General features: G+C 35.8%; 1 protein-coding gene and 1 pseudogene across 11 annotated transcripts in view; one reads left to right on the top strand and one right to left on the bottom strand.

Moving 5' to 3' along the window:
* UNC5D (unc-5 netrin receptor D) overlaps positions 1 to 19,239 on the bottom strand; it is a 472,257-nt gene that overhangs the window by 376,405 nt on the left and 76,613 nt on the right. The gene's annotated exons all lie outside the window — the stretch shown is intronic.
* On the top strand, positions 3,509 to 3,628 carry LOC118609882 (annotated as a pseudogene).

Below are 19,239 nucleotides of genomic sequence, written 5' to 3'. Positions count from 1 at the left end.
ATAAGTATATAGTTACAAAGTATGATCATTACAAAGGGAAGACAGTAACTTTTAAATTACAAATGGAAAAACAATCATCTTACAGTGAAAAAACCTGGCAGATAACATGCTAAGTGACACACATTAACATAATGAGATAAAGAGACATCATGTGCTTCCTGACACAATGCACAGAGAAGGTCCCAGCACTGTCTCTGTGTTATTCTTAAAATGTACAATCTAAATATAAGCATAAAGAAATTCCAGAAAAAAGCAAAAATTATAGATGGCCTACAAAATAACTGGCCAATATGCTTCAGAAGTTTTGAGTCAGAAAATATAAAAACTGAGAAACTTTTTCGAATTAAAGGAAACCAAGAAGATATGTCAGTATGTGGCCTGTAACTGGACTCTGTACCAAAGAAAAAAACACTGGTAGGAAAACTGTCAAATCTTGAAAAAGGTCTGTAGATTTCATAGGTTGGCAAACTGAGGCCTGCTGGCCACCTATTTTTACAATTAAAGTTTCTGAAACACAGCCATTGTTATTCATTCAAATATCCTCTACAGCTGCCCTGTACTAAAGTACAGATCAGTAGTAGCTACGGAGACCTGATAGCTAGCAAAGCCAAAAGTATTCATTCAAAAAAATTTATTCAGAAAAAGGATGCTAATCTCTAGCTTAAAAAAATAGTATTGGATCAAGGTTAATTTCACGATTTTGATAATTGCACTGTTTATCTTAAAAATCTTAGTTTAGGAAATCTGAGAGAGTAGTTTACAGGAAATGGTTTTTTGCCTTTTGTTGTTGTTGTTGTTGTTGTTGTTGTTGAACTATTTTGTAAGTCTAAAAATACATCCAAATAAAAAATTCAAAAACAAATCTATACCTTGGAGCCTAGTTATTTCCACTGTCAGAGTGGTCCAGTCATTTGTAAGATGGATTCTTCCTTGGCTTAAAACACTGAAGTTCGGCCCTTCGTTGCCTCTGGTGAGAAATGGCTACCCTTACAGTGGGCTAAAAATAAAAATGCAAAATCCATGCACTTAGCCCGAAAGTGGTCTTACCCAGAAGGCACTTTATAGTTGCCATTTATTCCGCATCAGGCTCTGCGCTGAGTGCTTTACACCTATTTTCTTGTAAAGAAGTGCACTTGCAAAAAGGAAAATCCATTTACTTAAAGATTTCTAATTCCATAAAAACACTTCTTTAGTAGATAGTAAAGTAAGCAGGCAAAGGCTAGAGAGGAGCAGTATGAGATAGTGACTCAACTGTCACCTGGGTTGTTTTCGGCAAAGTCCTTCATGTCCAACATCCCAAACCTATTAAAGGGGGTTTTAGTCTCTATTTTTTTAATGAATATTGTCTAAATAAAGAGACTCATTATCATGTCTGGTGATACAGGTTAATACCATAATCCATCACATACCCGGTATCATTGATTGTAAGCTGCAATGTTATATCAGTATTTTATTTACCACTAAGAGAAAAAAATGCCAATTTTAACTGGAAAATGTTATCAATACTTCCAAATTCAGAAATATTAAAATGTATATCTTTGACTAAAATAGAACATATAACATATACTTAATGTTTGGTCAATATATACTTTTGAAAGTACTTTTTACTAGTTTGGATTGTTGTATGTAGAATGATATTCCAGGTCTGACTTAACAAAGAAAATACTGACTAAAGTAGATGGTCAGTTAAGGTTATTGCTAACACTTACACTAATGGGAATACTGGTCAAGACTGGAAAATTTCAGATCCAATGAATGAAAGAAGTTTCTCCAGCAATTCTGACAATCTAAATTACCTCCTACGCAGATTATGTTGGCTGCAAGCTAATGACCTTCTCACACATCTCTGCTTTTTTCTTACTGTTCTGCTCCTAGTATTAATGACAGTCAATACTCCACCTGAAAGAAATCAGTCCAGTATTGCTGATTTCTAGGCATTCAGAGTTGACATCTTGTAGACACTGGGATAAGTAGCTAATTTTCAGTGACTTTAATGCTAAATGTTATTCTGTAGAGGTTGTACAGTCTAATAGCTTAAGGTCAAACTGCCCTATTTATTTCTTTACTTGTTTATTGACCATGCTAAAATCTAGGACAGCCGAGATTTCACAGTTCGGTCTTAGAAATCATCTAGTCTACCTCCTTATTCCACGAAAGAGGAGGCAGAAGCAAAGGGAGGTGAGAATGTTTGTATAAGGAAAGGGAAGTAAGGTAGACTAGAGCATAACCCAGACCACGACCCAGATCTCCCCACTCCTGGCCCAATACTCCTTCGATTTCATCATACAGAGGACTGAACCCTGTTTAATATCTGCAACCACCCTCCATTACTCCACTACCTACATACCGTTATCACAATCCCGGCAAGCATGCCTGTTTTCAGACATTTTGGCATCAATTAAATTTATTTTCCTTTTTTAAAAAAAATGAGTCCAAATGTTCTGTTGATGTTTGAGGGTAGATATTTTTAAAAATCTTTTTAAAAGCAACTTGTAAAAAAATAAAGCTATCTTAAGCAACAGCAATTTGTATTCTAATTACAAATCTCCCATTTGGTGAGACCAACCAGAAAACACAGTAGGAGTTTTAAACTACTGTCAGTAGCTGTAGTTTGAATTTTTTAAAAAATATATTGCCAACTTCATATCAATTCTTGGAATATATATTTATATGAGGATAGCCACAGTTTATACCTACCATTGTGTTCATATAATCTTCTATACTCCTAAAATATGCACTCAGAGAAAGAAACTAACAGATTGAAATCAGAGATGCACATACTGGACTTACGACACAGCTGCAGTTAAAATTCAGATGCATGGAACAGAGAAGACAATTTTCTTTCCAAGTAATGACTGGTAACCTATGGACAGTACACTAAACAAGACGGATTATAGAACTCTGGAACACGCTTAGCATTCCAGAGGATATGCCAAGTAGCACAAGCAGCCAATCGGCAGCTCAGCAAAGACACAGATGAGACATCACATCTTCTATAACTGATTTAATGAAGTTCACAAAAGCCGCTTTAAAAGAAGAAAACATGTGACAAAATTTAGGGTACAGAGATTTCTAATTAAAACGCTCCCTACAGCAGAGGAAGCTTCTGATTTTAGGAATTATAGAACTTCAGCATGTTACAACCCTTTAGAAGGGCTAGTCACATTTGCACGCAGGCGAAAACAAGAGACAACACAGATCAGGGACATGGTGAGATAAGCAGAGACCTGATCTGGGCTGGGTAAATGGGCTGCAGGCAGAGCCTTCAAAGATAGGGAAAGTAGAAATGGTGCAGTGACATGAAAAAAACCCTAAACGAACCAAATTTCTAGTGCTTTATTATGAATCTGCACACTACCTAGAATCATTTCCACTAATTTGGGAAAAAATAGAAAGTGATCACAAAGTCAGCTAATGTCCAGGGACTCTCCATCATGATTCTCACTTCCAAGTTTTCATGGTATAATAATAACTGGTATTTATAGTTTTAAATTCTATACCACCTTAAGTCTACAGACATGCTACCCTGAACAAGCCCGATCCTGTCTAATCTCGGAAGCTGAGCAGGGTCGGGCTTGGTTAGTACTTGGATGGGAGACCACCTAGGAAGAGCAGGTGCTTGTAGGTGTAAAAAATAAAAACGGAAAAATAAAAGGTTGTAAGCTGACTAGGTCCTTGCAATCTGTGAGGCCAACCAAGGGTTGCCTTGCCTGAAAAATGAACAAACAAACAAACAAACAAATTCTATACCACTTTATGAATCATCATGGATCATCAGAAACAAATCTGCTGAATGAATACAATGTAGAGTATCCTTTGAATAAGCAACTGTACTCCATGCTGAGGGGCTAGAAAGCACAAGGGTCATAATGTGGGTTTTAAAGAGAGGAGAAACCTAATGACATTGTACTCTAGTTGCAAAATTTGGTAATTCACATATGGTATAAATGGTAGTAACTTTATTAATCAGGATATTCAATTCACCAGAATATCTCGTGCTGAAGATTACCAAGTTTATATAGGATTGCCACAAGATCCACAATCCCCTCATACACAGGGGACAGCAATAATGTTGTAAAAGTCTTCAAATAAAGATGTATGTAAAGGAATGTGTATTTTAAAGGGGTGATGAAGTCTTCTCATCCAATGGTTTGTAATCATACAAATATTGGTAGCTGTGTAAAGAGTTTCTACTTTGAGAGCGTTGATAGTTCACATGCAAGAAGAAAGAGCAAGTACAGAGTCACCGATGTACTCAGATCTTTGCTACATGTTAAAGCAAGAATGTAAAACCAAACAAAAATATGTGCATTCAAAAACACATATAATTTCTGCTTAAAGAGGCTTATGATCTATAGGTCTATTTTTTGACCTATATCTTATATATTCATAAGCAATCATGATTTTAAATAGGTTAATTCTTAACTTATTCACATAAAAACACAGTTTCAGTGTATCCCAAACAAGGCTTACTGCAGTATCAGGACATCCAAAGACCGATGTAGTGCCAGCTCCTACAGTCCTATACAAAGGAAAGCAGGAGTGACTGTCACTGGACACAACTGTGGGTATCTCAAGTCCAAGAATATTTCACAAGAAAAGAGATAGTTGGAATGGGATAACTCAAAGATTACAACATTTCTTGAAGAAGAGATGGATAGTAAGCTATGATTTAAATACATGATATAGCAGATAGAGAATGAAGAATTTATTCTAAAATATCTACATAGTAGGCAAATATTTGAAACCTAGAGAAAATTACCTAGTGTTCAAAATTCGATATAAATATGGAAACGTGATATTATAAAATACAATAACTTTCCATTCATCTGGAAGTCACTCCTATGGAAATCTCAACTGAAGAAATATAAAAGTAGAGAAATGGAAGGATGGAAGGAAAGAAGGAAGGAAGGGAAGGAGGGAGGGAGGGAAGAAAGGAGGGAGGGAGGGAGGGAGGGAGGGAGGGAGGGAAGGAAGGAACGGAATGAAAGGACATGGAAGGAAGGAACGGAATTCCTCCGTCCTGTCAACGTCCGTCTGCCAGAGAAAGAGAAAGAGGAGTAAGGAGGAAAGAAGAAAGGAAGGAAGAAAAAAAGGAAGGAAAAAAGAAAAGAGAGACATAGGGATAGAAGGAGGGAAGGTAGGAGGAGGATGGAGGGAAGAGGAGGGGAGGGAAAAAGGGAGAAAAGAAAATAAAGAAAAAGGAGAAGAAAAAACTAGCTAGGTAGCTAACTTCTGGTCAGCAAAAAAAAACAACAACAACATGCTGTCAAGACAATGGGCTCAACTGCTTTACTCAATGAACCATTAACCAAAGCAAGTTTACTATAAATTTGACTTATTTACACAACTGACCTTTATGTGGAGGCTAGGGTGTACCAGGCACTGTTCTAGGCACTGGCAAAATAACACTCAAAAAATTCAGTTTTTATGCCCTACAAGCTTCCAGTCTAAGAGAAAATATAGACCAGCAAATAAGCCAAGCGAAATAGCAATGTGCAAAGATATTTCTCAAGGAGAAAATAAGAGGGTGAAATAGGAGTACATAAAAGGGTAATGGACCTGGCTTTGTTGGGTCAGGGAAAGCTTCTTGAAGGAACAGTCCTCCAACCTGAGATTTAAGAAGTGGTAAGGGTGAGAGAGATGAAAAGGGAAGAGTGATGCAGGCAGAGGCATCGTCATGCACAAAGGTGTGAAGTTAAGAATAAGCAAAGGATACTAGGGGAACAACATTAGTCCATATAGCTGGAACGGCAAGTGAGAAGGGGATCTAGGTCACGAGGCTAGAGGAAAGCAGGCACCAATCATGTGGAGGCTTGTAAGTTATTTGACTTTACTCTAGTGGCGACAGAGCCATTAAAGAAGTTTAGCATGGAAATCACATCATTAGATTTTCACATTATGATGATCACTTCAGCTGCAATGTGAAGAATAGGAAGCAAACAAGACCAGTATCAGGGGAATTGATTAGGAGATTCTGGATGAACAAGATTAAATAGTAGTCAAAACAAAGGCAGTAGTAAAGGGGAGAGGGAGGGAAAAGGGTTAGGTTCATAAGACTTTAGAGAGCATAATTTGTTTTGTCACCATTCACTTGCACAGCTGACATACCGAGCACTGGCCATAGTCCTAGATCTGCTTGGTGCCAGGGAAACACACGTAAGATGCAAAGCATACTCTTAGGCATTGGTTGACTAATAAGAGAGCTGAGGAATTGGAAATAAGCCCCAGGGTCTTGTTAATGGTGGCACTGCATAAGTAGGTTCTCAGTGGCTACTTCAGTCTGTCTGACATACTAAGATGGAAGACCAAGAAAGCTATTTTTAAAAGGCTTTTATGGAAGAGAGAGTAAGCATAGCTTTGGGACTGAGGGTCAGGTTACAGGCTGCTCGGATTGACAGAAAGAACAGAGGCTGAACTCAATATTCAGAGTTCCCATCAGGGCAGATATTTCCTAATAAGGTAAAAAAAATTAAGTTGTTTGACTTAGCATGGAAGCACAGGTTAATTGCTAACAAGGTAGGAAGGTACACTTTGGGGTTTGAGTTAAGTGATGGCATTCAAAAACTCTCCAGTACAATCTTTAGGGGATTGTCCAAGTTCTTTAAAACAAAGGAATCAGGATGGATTAAAATTGGCCACAAAAACTTTGATATGCCTCCCACCAAGAGGTTGGGTCCATGTCCCCTCCCCTTGACCCTCACCAGACTCTGACTTCACAGACTAAGGGAATATGGAAGAAGTGACTCGGTGCCAGTTTCCAGGTCCAGTTCTAAAGAGCTGGCAGCTCTTACTTCCGGTCTCTGGAAACACTTGTTCTTGGAAAATAGCTGCCACAAAGAAGAGTGCCTATCCCGATCCTACCAAACTAGAAGAATCCCGAGTCACACAGGAGGGCACTGAAGGACCACATGCCATGTAGAAAGAGAAGTTACAGAGAACTGAGGTGCTACGTATGCATCTGAGTGAACCTATCTTAGAAATGGATCTTCCAGCCTCAGCTATGGATCAAAACCAGACCGCACAATCGAGCCCTTCCTAACATCCTCCCCTAGAAAACTGCAAGCTACATAAAATGGTTTGATAAGCCACTAGTTTTGTTTAGGTAGCTTGTTATACAGCAATTATCCAAAGATAATTAGGATAAAATTATAAGTGAACTAAGAAAGGCCATCTTTTTGGGATCTTAAGTTAAAAAAAAAATGCTTCTTTGGTATCAGGGGAACCTCTACTCCGCCTCAGGGAGGGAGCGTATATTAGCAACATAAAAAGTGACTAGTCCAAGGGTGGTAGTTACTATATAGATTAAGCAAAAGGGAATAAATTATGCAGCAAAAAAGGAAAAGCTCAGATATCTTGAAAACACATGCATATGAAATAGCTTAGGTTGCAATGCAGTTCACTACACCCTGTTAACATTGTGTAGATGTTAATTTTAAGTGCTTATTAACAAAGATGTCATAAGCTCATAAAAATTCCCACAATGAACTTTTCCAATGACAGGCTGTCACTCATGTATTTAAGTGTTGTCCCTGCTTTGCCTAATATAGCAGAAGAAAAAAAATAAGACAGGGGAAAGAAAGAAAGAATAAACACACTGGCACAGAAAGAAATGACCCACTTATTTTATCCTATTTGTAGTGTAACAGCAGATTGAGACTTTAAAAAAGGAAGAGAAGTACGAGTACTCTGTGATTCCAATAAATTTTCTTGTACTGAATATAATCTTGCAAATAATTATTGAACATAAATGAAACAAACTGTGGGCAGTCATATTATTACTTTATTTATACTATATTTTAAATATACTTTTCATTTAGTACATTTACGTTACTTGAACTCCAAATTTTGTAAAAATAAAGAGAAAATGTTGTCACCCTCCCAACCTTATCTACAGCCATTTGGTACCCTTCCCTGGTGACAGTAAATATATTCAGTTTCCTGGGCATATTCCTAAAAATATTTTATTCAGTGGAAGCATATATGCTTTCCTATAATGAAATTTAAATACATCCCATGTCCCATGTATATTTGTGTGTGTGTGTGTGTATATATATATATATATGCTCATTTCATGTAAAAATTTTATGAACGTGTATATGAATGTGGATATGTAGGTATGTGTAACCTACCACCTTTTCTAAACACAACCATTATACATTGTCCTGCCCCTTTCCATTCGTAACATATTTTTGTTGATTTTTAAATATTAAATATTAAATATTAATACATCATGCTCATTTTTAGAGTAATAGTATGCTTCTCTATATTTAATCAGAAGCCTATAGATAAAATGAATAATCACATGCCTGTAGTCTCTGCTCTACCAGCAACGCTGTAATGACTATACTACAGATCAGGGGTCCCCAACCCCTGGGGCTGTGGACTGGTACCAGTCTGTGGCCTGTTGGGAACTGGGCTGCACAGAAGAAGGTGAGTGGCTGGTGAGTGAGTAAAGCTTCATCTGTATTTGCAGCCACTCCCAGCACTAGCATCACCGCCTCAGCTCCACCTCGGATCATCAGGCATTAGATTCTCATAGGAGCACCAGTCCCTGGTGCCAAAAAGTTTAGAGACTGTTGCCTGGGGACATCGTTTGCTAGCATGTAATACAGTTAAAATTTCCAAGATGTAAAAGTTCTGGGTAAAAAGGTGTATGTATTTATAATGTAGATAATTACTGTCAACGTTGCCCACATAGGGACTGTATAAAGTTACGATCCCAAAGACAATGGTTGGTTTTATCCAGATAGGACCATAGCATTAACACTGTTTGGATGCTTGCCAATTCTATAGGTGAAAAATTAGGGTTTTGGTTGTTTTACTTCATATTTCTCTTATGTATTGTTTAAGGGTCATCTGTACTTCCTATCCTGCGAACTTTTGGTTCATATTCTTTGTCTACTTTTCTGTTGAGTTATTGGTCTTTTTTGTATGTCTAGAAATCCTTTATTTTGAAGAAATTAGCATTTTGGCTGAGAGGAGTTCCAAAAATTATTTTTTTCAAATTGTCTTCCGAATTTGTTTATGGAAGTTTTGACATAAGAATTTTCTTAAAGTTATTGAATTCATCAAACTTTTCTGCAGTGGCTTCTGCATTTCGGGTCATAGTCACAAAGACTACGTTTGTTGGTTTATTTTCCCTTAAAGAGTCCATTAACTTGCTCCACAAAAAGCAAAAAGATATTAGTGAAGTGTTATTAAGAAATAGCGAGAATTCTTTATAGAACAAAAAATGTCTTCTAAGATCCTTATTAATGAATCATTTATTTCCAGCAACACTTTAATCAATACAATTATAGAGCAATTTTTAAAAAATGATGATAATTTCTTGGTGTTCACTAGACAACAATTTAACTAATAGTTTTTGATGTTGATTGTTTTTCACTTTTAAAATTATTGAGGAAGTTATGTCAGCAAGATGGAGAGTTAGAGAGTCCCACCACTTGTCTCTGCAACAAAATCAACCAAACAATAACAAATCAGTGAAAACAGCTCTGAGAAAGGTCAGGACTACAACAAAGAAGTGGAGGAAAACCTGCTGAGCTCAAATACCAAGGACGGCTCTACAGAAAAACACAGGAAGCATTTGACCTACACTGCCCCACTCCTGAGTCCAAGGACCAGAGTTTAGCTACTGTTGTTTACCAACTGCCTCCTAGGGCCAGAGTTAAGCCATTGACCGAACATCCCCAGAATGTGATACTACATCCTGCCCCTGAAGCCAAAGACGTCAACAGAGCTGTACCCTTTCATCTCAGGATCTGTGCTACTGCTGGTCACCTCTACACACATGAGGCCCGAGTCACTGCACTGAGCCCCAGAGTCCCAGACCTCTCAGTTCCATGGCAGATGTGCCCAAGTCTGTACCAACCGCCAGCCACACCACAGAAAGCACACTTATGACCAGCTGCTGTGCATGCCCCTGATACCACGACGTGGCTCTGCTGTTGCACTGAGTGCCAGTGCACTGGACCTGGCCCTGAGAGGGAATTCATTGGATAAAACATCCTCCACAGACAAAAACGAAGAGCAAAAGGACCCCGCAGCCTTTGCCGCTGAGCATTATAACAGCCCTAGCAATCACTGCCACTCAGAGAACCTCTGCCGTCTTGGCCACAGAAAACCCCTACAATCTTTGCCAAAAATGACCTCAGCTAATGGAGATGCCCAGAGATTATGCCACTGTGGCCTCCTAGAAACCAGAGATGCTGAACCCCACCCAGCTGGTGCCCTCAGAGCTAACTTCAAGGAAAATCTTTCCTTACCAAACAGCTGGCGCCCTCAGAGCTAACTTCAAGGAAAATCTTTCCTTACCAAAGTCAATCTGGAAAAGGCTAGAGAAGAAAATTGCTCCGTCAGATGTGCAGACCACACAAAGCCATAGGAAGCAAGAAGCAAAACATGATACCACCAAAGGAAGACAACAATTTCCCCCAGCTAACCGCAAATAGAGTGAAATTCGGAAGCTCCACCTTTTGTAGGTGACGGTTATTTAATGCTATGAACTTCTTCCTTCCTAGGGGATAATAATTCTCAGTTGTTTTATGGAGAAGAGTCATTTGGCTTTGTAATCTTCGAAGTAACCATAGGTGAGATGGCACTGACTAGAATTTAGCAAGGAAAATGCTATCTCGCTACTGCCACTTTCCATAATATATGAGACATCAAAATATTTACACTGGCATATGTCAACTGTCCATCTTTATAAAATGTAATTAAAATGTATAGATATATCTAATATTCCGAGTTCAGTGCTTTATATATCAGGAATATTTTATAAATATCTCTACAAACTCACTTATAACTTAAAAGTTATAACTATTTAAAAGTTTCATGAGACATGTAGGGGACTAGGTGGGAAAGAAAACAGAAAATGATTTTTTTTTTCATTTTATTATTAGTTTCAAGGTTATAGCGCATTGGTTAGACATTTATATAGTTTATGAAATGATTCCCCTGATTACTTTATCTTCCCTCTGGCTCTCTACCCAGCCATTACATTACTGCTGACTGCATTCCCTATGCAGTGCTCCCCATCCCCTTGGCCATCTATCAACTGCTAATTTGTACTTCTTTAACCCTTATCTCCTCTTTCTCCCAGCCTCCTAACTGCCCTCTCCTCTGGCTGTCACCAGGCTGTCCTCTGTATTTCTGAGTCTGTTTTCAATTACTTTGTTCTTTTTGTTCCTAGATTCTGCATATAAGTGAAATCATATGGTATTTATCTTTCTCTGACTTATCCTGCTCAGCATAACCTCTAGGTCCATCATGTCATTGAGACTGGTAGGATTTCTTTTTTTTTTTATGGCTGAGTAATATTCCATTATATATGTACTGTAACTTCTTTACCTAGTCGTTTGTTGATGGGCATTTAGGTCGCTTCCATGTCTTGACTATTGTGAATAGCATGCCGTGAACAGAGAGGTGCATAGATCTTCACGAATTAAGTGTTTTGGTTTTCTTTGGATAAATTCCCAGAAGTGCAATTGCTGGGTCAAAAGGTAGAGCCATTTTTAATTTTTTGAGGAACCTCTAGATTATTTTCCATAGTGGCTGTACCAATTTGCAATCCCACCAAGAGTATAAGGGTTCCCTTTTCTTCACATCCTCACCAACACTTGTTATTTTTTTGACAGAAAAGAATTTTCAATGAACTTTTGAGAAAAACAAGAGTCTTTGGAATTGAGGCCTCTGTTAAAAGTACTTGCACACGTGGATTCCTGCAGCTAATTTTCAACCATCAAAAGCTTATGCATATTTTATGCTAGTGTTTTTTAACTTGGGTGCTTATAAAGTTTAATTTCACACATAACACACATAAACACAGTTGTATTAAAACCAGCAAAAATAAATATCCTCACCAGAAGAACTTGGCATCTCAAAAAATAAACTATATATATATATATATATATATATATATATAAACTTTAATTTTCAGAAACCTTCCTTTCCCATTAAATGAAATCTGAACATTATCTATTTAATGATTACATAAAATTATGCTGAAAGCAACTACAACAAATTCAACAACCTGCAAGCCTTGATAGTCATAAAAGAAGAGGGTGCACAGACTGGAAATCAAAAACTCAAAAACAGAAGACAGCATGTTCTTATGCATATTTCTAAACACAATCCCCCCCCCATCCTCTCCTTTATTAAATGAACTATAAAATTCACTTCTAGAAAAATTCAGAAGACAGAAAATAGGAAATATGACAGTTTCTAAAAATATTAAGCCCCAAATAACCATTTTAAATAGAAATGTTAACTTACTTTTTGGGTCAATTTAAAAATTTTAAGTTTTGAAATCAAAAGGGGCAGAATAAAGTTTATTTTCTCTTGGTGTTCTCTAAATATTATATTATTGAGGTTTATATGCACTTGAATTTTATTAATAGAAATTATTCTTTCATTAAAAAATACTTATTGAGTGCCTATTATGTTCTAGGCACTTTTATTTATTCAAGACACAAACATGAATAAAATAGACAACACCTACCCTCACAGAGATCACATGTTAGTAGAAGCATCAGTCTGCTATAATCTTTTTCCTTCTTTCTTTCACCTAACATTGTTTTTAAGAAAGAACCCCATTACATATCTATACTACACACAATTTATTCATCTTCAAGTTAATGGTCATTGGAGTCATTTCTGAGTATTTTTCTATTAAACACAATTGAACGATAAACATACTTGTAGATATAATTTGGTGAAACATGGAAGATTTCTGAGGCAATTATTCTCAAATTGTGGTCCACAGAACCACATTTACCAATACTCTTTCAGAAGTTTTGGGAAGAAAAAAATAATTTACTAATAATACTAAAATGGGATTTTATTTTTCCACTGCATTGACATAGCACTGATGGTATAAAATCAATGGTACCTTAAACTCTGGGTACATTATTAGCAAAATTGAAACAGTAGCACCAAAATCTGGTAGTATCATTTTATCTTTTACTACCAACATGCTAGCAGCAGAAAAAAGTGCCAGCCTCAGGTCTTTGTTCAAGCAGCAAAAATCATTAATTTTATTAGGTCTCCACCTTCAAGTATGTCCTTTTAATAACAAAAATTATGCAGAAAGCCCTTTTGTTGAATACTGAATTAGAATGGTTGTCTTAAAGATGAGCCCTTGTGTAATTGCGTTATAAGCTACATTAGCTTCCCTACACCTTCGTGGGATGCCATGTTTTACTTGAAAGACTGAAAAAAAAGAAACATATTCAAACTTGTGTATTTAGAAGAAATTTTCTCGAAAATAGTGACATTATCATTTCAAACAAAAAAAAATTGACAGTACTTATTACCAATTAAAAATGTGTGCTTTCATTTGAACATTATAATTTTTGAAAACTTATCTGCCACTGTGATCTTTCCAGCTTCCTAATACTCTAAGCCTTTTCAGATTAAATCAGTAGTAATATTAATGAAAGTGATTTTTATATTGCATTATGAAATGTGTCAACCCTTGGAAGATCTGAAGAACTCAGTGACAGTTATATAATGTTACAAAATTACATGGGTAAAGACCCATTCAAAATGCAAGATAACAGAGTAGAAACAGCATAAAAGTTCTCCGATAGTATTTCAGATTGCCACTAAACTTTGCAAAACTATCCCTTGTCGAGTTTTGGTGTAATGTCAAAAGAAGTGCCCATAAACACATGAAAAGGCTATGAAAACACTCTGTCCATTGTCTAGTATTATATCTAATATACATCAGTGTGCAGTTAGATTTTCTTCATATACGGCAACCAAAACAACATGTCAGAGGAGCTGTTTCGTATTAAGCCAAACATTAGATTTGCAAAACTGTAAAATAATGTCATGATTTTTGGAAAATTTTTGTCTTGAACATAGCTATTTTTAATAAAAATATGCCATTTATGATAACATAATGAGTTTTTTTGTTACTACTAAATGTAAGAACACTTTAAATTTAACTAAAATTTAATGTTTAATATTAGTAATCAATAGGAAAAACCTACATAAGCAAAAGCTCTTTGTGGTTCCCAATAATTTTCAAAACTCTACAGGAGTCCCAAGACAAACTGAGAATCTCTGTTCTCAGGTACATTTCTAGTATAGAAATGCCACATTTAAAATATATATGCGTACATATATATATGTGTGTATGTATGTATATAAACACACATCCTTTCGACTTTATAGAAACATGAAAAAGTTATTTTCCAATATTTGCTGCTAGCAGTACATGTAGTGCTCTCCTCTATACCCTCTTTATTTTTTGTATTTATCAGAACTTTTAATGATCACAGAGAAACAATAATTCATTGCTGTCTTAAAAGTTCCTTTTGTCATGACAGGCTGAGAGTGACTCTATACTGATTTTCACAGACTGCTCTAAAGCTTCTACATCTTTGAGTACTAGTAATAAAAAAGCTAATTTTTACTGAATAAGTAATCTTTGGTACATCCATCTTACCCCATGGTATTCAATAGACCTCGTAATTATTGAACTTGCTTCTCTCCCATCTATGCCTAACAATATTCCAAACACTCCCTAATTTTTGCTCCCCTGCTCACATGTCTTGTGCTCATGACTTGTTCATTCCATGATAGATTTTTAGTGAAAAGCCCAAATTACACTAATATATATAGAATATTATTTTAGTAAAACAATACCACCACTGGTATGGAAGTTAAATCTAATATCACGTTTAAGCAATTAAAAAGGCATTAAGGATAGACAGCAGGCTGCCCCTACCGTGGATTATGTGGGGGAGACTGGGATATAGTCAGGAAGTAAGAAATATGATCGGCTTCTTCTTTAAACATCTTTGCATTACCTTTTATCACTTGGTAAAACAAAGATAAAATTCTGTATTGTGAAAATTTTCAAATAAAGATAAAATAAAACAGTACTTCTCCTTCGCATTTAGTTCCCAGTCATGGGTTATTCATACCCTGCTTATGTTAAACCTTCATTAGTCTTTAGTAAACTTCCCTGGTCTTTCATCATGTGATTTCTTTGGCTACATAGTACAAATTTAAGTTGAAGTCTACAGAGTTCCACAGAATTAAAATCATCATACAAAAATCACACATTAGGAACTTCAGGAAGTATTAAGGCCAGGTCACTTCTTCTCTTTGCCACCTGTGATCATGTCAAGGTTCACAGGAATGGACTTACAAGGAGGAATGTGCTGGAGTTTAAGAAATGCATACTGGCACTCAAATATCCTCCAACTGAATGAACTCTAAGTATAGTGGGGAGGAAATTACACTAATTATAATGATTCTAAAAAACAATTTGCATCAATATTATTAAGGAAACTCTTACTTCATCCCAAAGAATGCATGTCAGCTGCAATGAAAATGACCACATAAGTATTTCTTGATTAAACTGAGTATAGACTAAAGATGACTGGTAATGCCATATTTCCAACACACAATTTAAGCAATCTCGTTCTCCAAATGTGACAAAGAAGTTTGTGTTACAAAGCCTCTAAAAGAGAACAGCTAAATAAACACCCTACAAAACCTACTACATGGGTAGATTCTGCTCATGAGCTACCACAGCTGTTGCTCATGGGACCAGCCTGTTTGGGCCCTTTACTACAAAGAACCTAATTCTTCTCCAAATGAGTCAATTATTTTAACTTGTCAATTGGTGTAATCTGTTGACCACACTCACTATACAAGGCTCAAAGGCCATTTTCCAAAACATTAAGCTGTTCTTCACTATTCTTTTAATGGTGGAGAGCATGCCTCTCTTATACCTGCTTAATTTTAATTTAACTTGTGCCAAACTTCAATTAGCCTAAACGAAAGAATTATGGCTATTGGGCTCTAATGTATAAATTGTCTTGCCTGCATTGATGTATTAGTCTGAAGTTGGTTCACATTTCTTTGTGTTACTCTGAAGAGGTCCAACGTGGTTTTACAAAAACTAAAAAGACAAAATCATTGTTGTGAATGCCAACATCTGACACACAGTACTATTGAGGAAAAAAATGTGCATCTGAAGAATAGAGAAGGCTTACTGCCCTCTTGAAATAGTCACACTCATAAATAGATTAATATTTAAAATAGTGGCACTTCACTCTCTACAGTCAAAATGAGCAACTCATTCCATTGTATATTCCAGACCATAACAAAATCTTAATTTGATTTTTTAATGTATCAAATACTGAATATTTAAGCTTAAATGACTTGGTTCTATGAAGACACAATAAAATATTTATGCATAATACTAATGTATATGACTATTTTCATTTCATGGTTTTATATTTTTCCTGAAGTTAAGGTGCTCATTGAAAATTCTCCTCTTCTGTATTAACCCTCCACTTTCTTTTAAAAATTAAGTCCACTCCAACTATAAACTATACATTAAGCATGCAACTATATATTGGAAAAAAAGGTAGTAAATAGTGCATATAATTAAAAATAAAAATACACCCCGAAATTCTACACATCTCCAATGTTTCACATGGATTCTTCAAACACTCATAGGAAAAAAAAAATCTTTGCTGTCCTAATTAGTGTTCATTACTTTCTATATAAATCTATACTTCATTAGTCATTATCATTGAAAGTATCTAACACGATTTGCAATTCCATACAAAGACAAGGATTGTTTCCACATAGTTCCTGTTAGTTCCTACTATCTAAATAATGATAATATCATGGCTTGCACCAACAGCTTTTGCTAAAATTACCCCAAGCTGGAGTTCTTTTCCCTTTTCCCCCAGGAGAATACACAAAATAGAGAGCATCAGGTAGAATAAGGAGTTTTTGAACTTCGAGAACTCTTTGAAAAATTTCAATGTGATAAAAATGACTTGGAATTCCTCCAGAGAAAATATGTACCATGACCCAAAAGGTCAGTGCAGACTATACAGACACTAAAGACCACCAAAAATTAAATGTGCAAATCTTCTTTATCTTTTAACTGGTTGGTGACACTCCTCACCAAGAAATGACTGTACTTTTTAATTTAATTTGTCAGGTCTGTATTAGAATCATAAAAATCTCTGTTCCTTCCTTTGGACAGTATCCATTTTATTAGGCACTTTCATGCATGAGTTTTTATTCAGTGTTGGAGGTAAAAAAAAAATCTAATATGTGTTTCATATCTTCAAAAATTTTTGTAAGCACACAGAACATTTAAAATAAAAATTTATAGCAAAGTCCCAGAGATATAAAGTTGGCATATTGTGTTTCTGAGCACACAGCTATGTTTATTTTTCTTCCCATGTTTTGCACCGTCAAAGATGACAAAATTACTTTCTTGAATAAAGGAAATATTTCTTCAAATGAAAATAAAATGGAATCAGAGGAAACTTACTAACATCGAGATGTGTTATTCAAATGAATTCAAAGCAGAGTACAGCAGAATTTTTATTTCTAGAAATGCGCCATATGACAAGAACCAACCACATAGTAGGAAACTTCTTTCTGGGTTTCCTTGGAAAAACTCAAGTATTTTCTAGCAGGCATTTCTCTCATACTTCTGCTGTTTTACATTAACTTATTTTCCCTTCTGATGCAAGCAAAGAGAATCATAGAAAATTCTGAGATAAACTCATTAAATGAATATAGCAGGTCAGAATAAATGCTGGCATTATGAAAAGCAAACAGCATGAGCTACAATCAAATATAATTAGATTACAAGAATATTTTTTGCTCACACATAAAGAAAAAATATGCATTTTAAGGTAAATATCTATAATTTAGCAAATACAATAGCTAATATATAGATTAAACTTTGCCACATTTGAAACATTAAACGTAATTGAGCTGCAATGTGTAATCCTTTTGACATTTACTACTGTAAACCCATTACTTGATAGGCTAGAGATATGTGTACATTACCATTATATTATTTCTCTATAAGCACACAAGCCCACTTACACAAATATTAATATTTATTTAGAATATTAAGCACCTACATAAGGAAATCACCCCACATTTTTTAAATTTGTGCTTCTTAAATTTTAATCTATTAACAATACCGTATTTTGGCCAAAATTACATACCCTTCCAAGGCCCACATAACATTCTGTTTTTGCAAGAAAAAATATAAACAGTTGGAAGCATCAGAATACCAGATGACCATTCAGCAAAGCAAAGACTCCATGCAATAAACCTCTTTATGAGACTGTCGTAGTTGGAGGTGAAATTGTAAATGGGGAAGTGTAGATCGCTTTGATTTAGAAAATTGTTGCCATTAAACAGTTTACAAAGAGCCTACTGTTTCTGCATCATTATCCCCAATGTGTCAAAGTCAGCATTTTCACAATATTTAAAGCACTCCCAACTTCCTCATAAATATCATTTATATTCCTGCACAGCCATTCAGCATAATAAAGAATATCATTTATAGTCTTCTATAGTTACACAGTACGAACATCTGAGCCAGTGCATGAACCTGAAATAAAGATATAGAAGAGTGCAAAATTCTCTCCAAGCAGAATTATGAAGATCATGTAATTTTACTGCCAAGTTTGACTCAAGACTCAAGATCATTGCATGCTTTGCATGGGGAGAGTTGCCCAGAAGGTCAGCTGGGCTTATACTTGCTACTGGGCAACTCAATTGAAGATGAGTAGGTGGCCCATGTACTAACGTTGCCATTCACTTTTTGTTTTGTTTTGTTTTGTGTAGGAAAAGGCCTTTCTTGCTTGTAAGAAAACAGAACCAAACTCAGAATTGTTTTTTCCTTCTCCCCTACCTATTGAAATCCCGACAAAAACATTTGAAATCCCTGCTTCCCACAAGGAGCCACCTGTCCAGCTGAAAGTGGTCTCAGCCTTTGCTATAATTCTCTGGCATTTGTCAGTAACATCGATTTTAATAGGCAATCTCATGTAACCTTCAGATAAATCCTTAATGTAATTCTTGTGTAGGTTAATAACTTTAAGCCATGAGAATGATAAAAGAAGTTCTTAAGTGGAATTTGCAAACAAATTCATTTATATTCAAAACAGCAGTGCTACAGAATTATATCAAACGCCTTCTTGTTCCTGATGCTCTGAGAAACAAATGATGGCCATCACAGATGAGATGGTACCACATGTGCTGTGACTAGAAGAACTGAACCCTGTAGCAGCCATAAGGTAGAAAGGAATTATTTAGCAAAGCATGTTTGTTCATTAAAATTAATTCTTCTAGTAGCCAATGTAAAAGCTTGATGTGTTAAAAAAAAAAAAAAAAAAAAAAAAAGACAATGCCAAACTGGGAAACATTTCTCAAATTGACAACTTT

Source organism: Rousettus aegyptiacus, unplaced genomic scaffold (assembly GCF_014176215.1).
Source record: "Rousettus aegyptiacus isolate mRouAeg1 unplaced genomic scaffold, mRouAeg1.p scaffold_m13_p_11, whole genome shotgun sequence".
Taxonomy (NCBI): domain Eukaryota; kingdom Metazoa; phylum Chordata; class Mammalia; order Chiroptera; family Pteropodidae; genus Rousettus; species Rousettus aegyptiacus.
The sequence above is the reverse complement of the archived record's forward strand: the minus strand, read 5'-3'. Positions and strand labels throughout refer to the sequence as shown.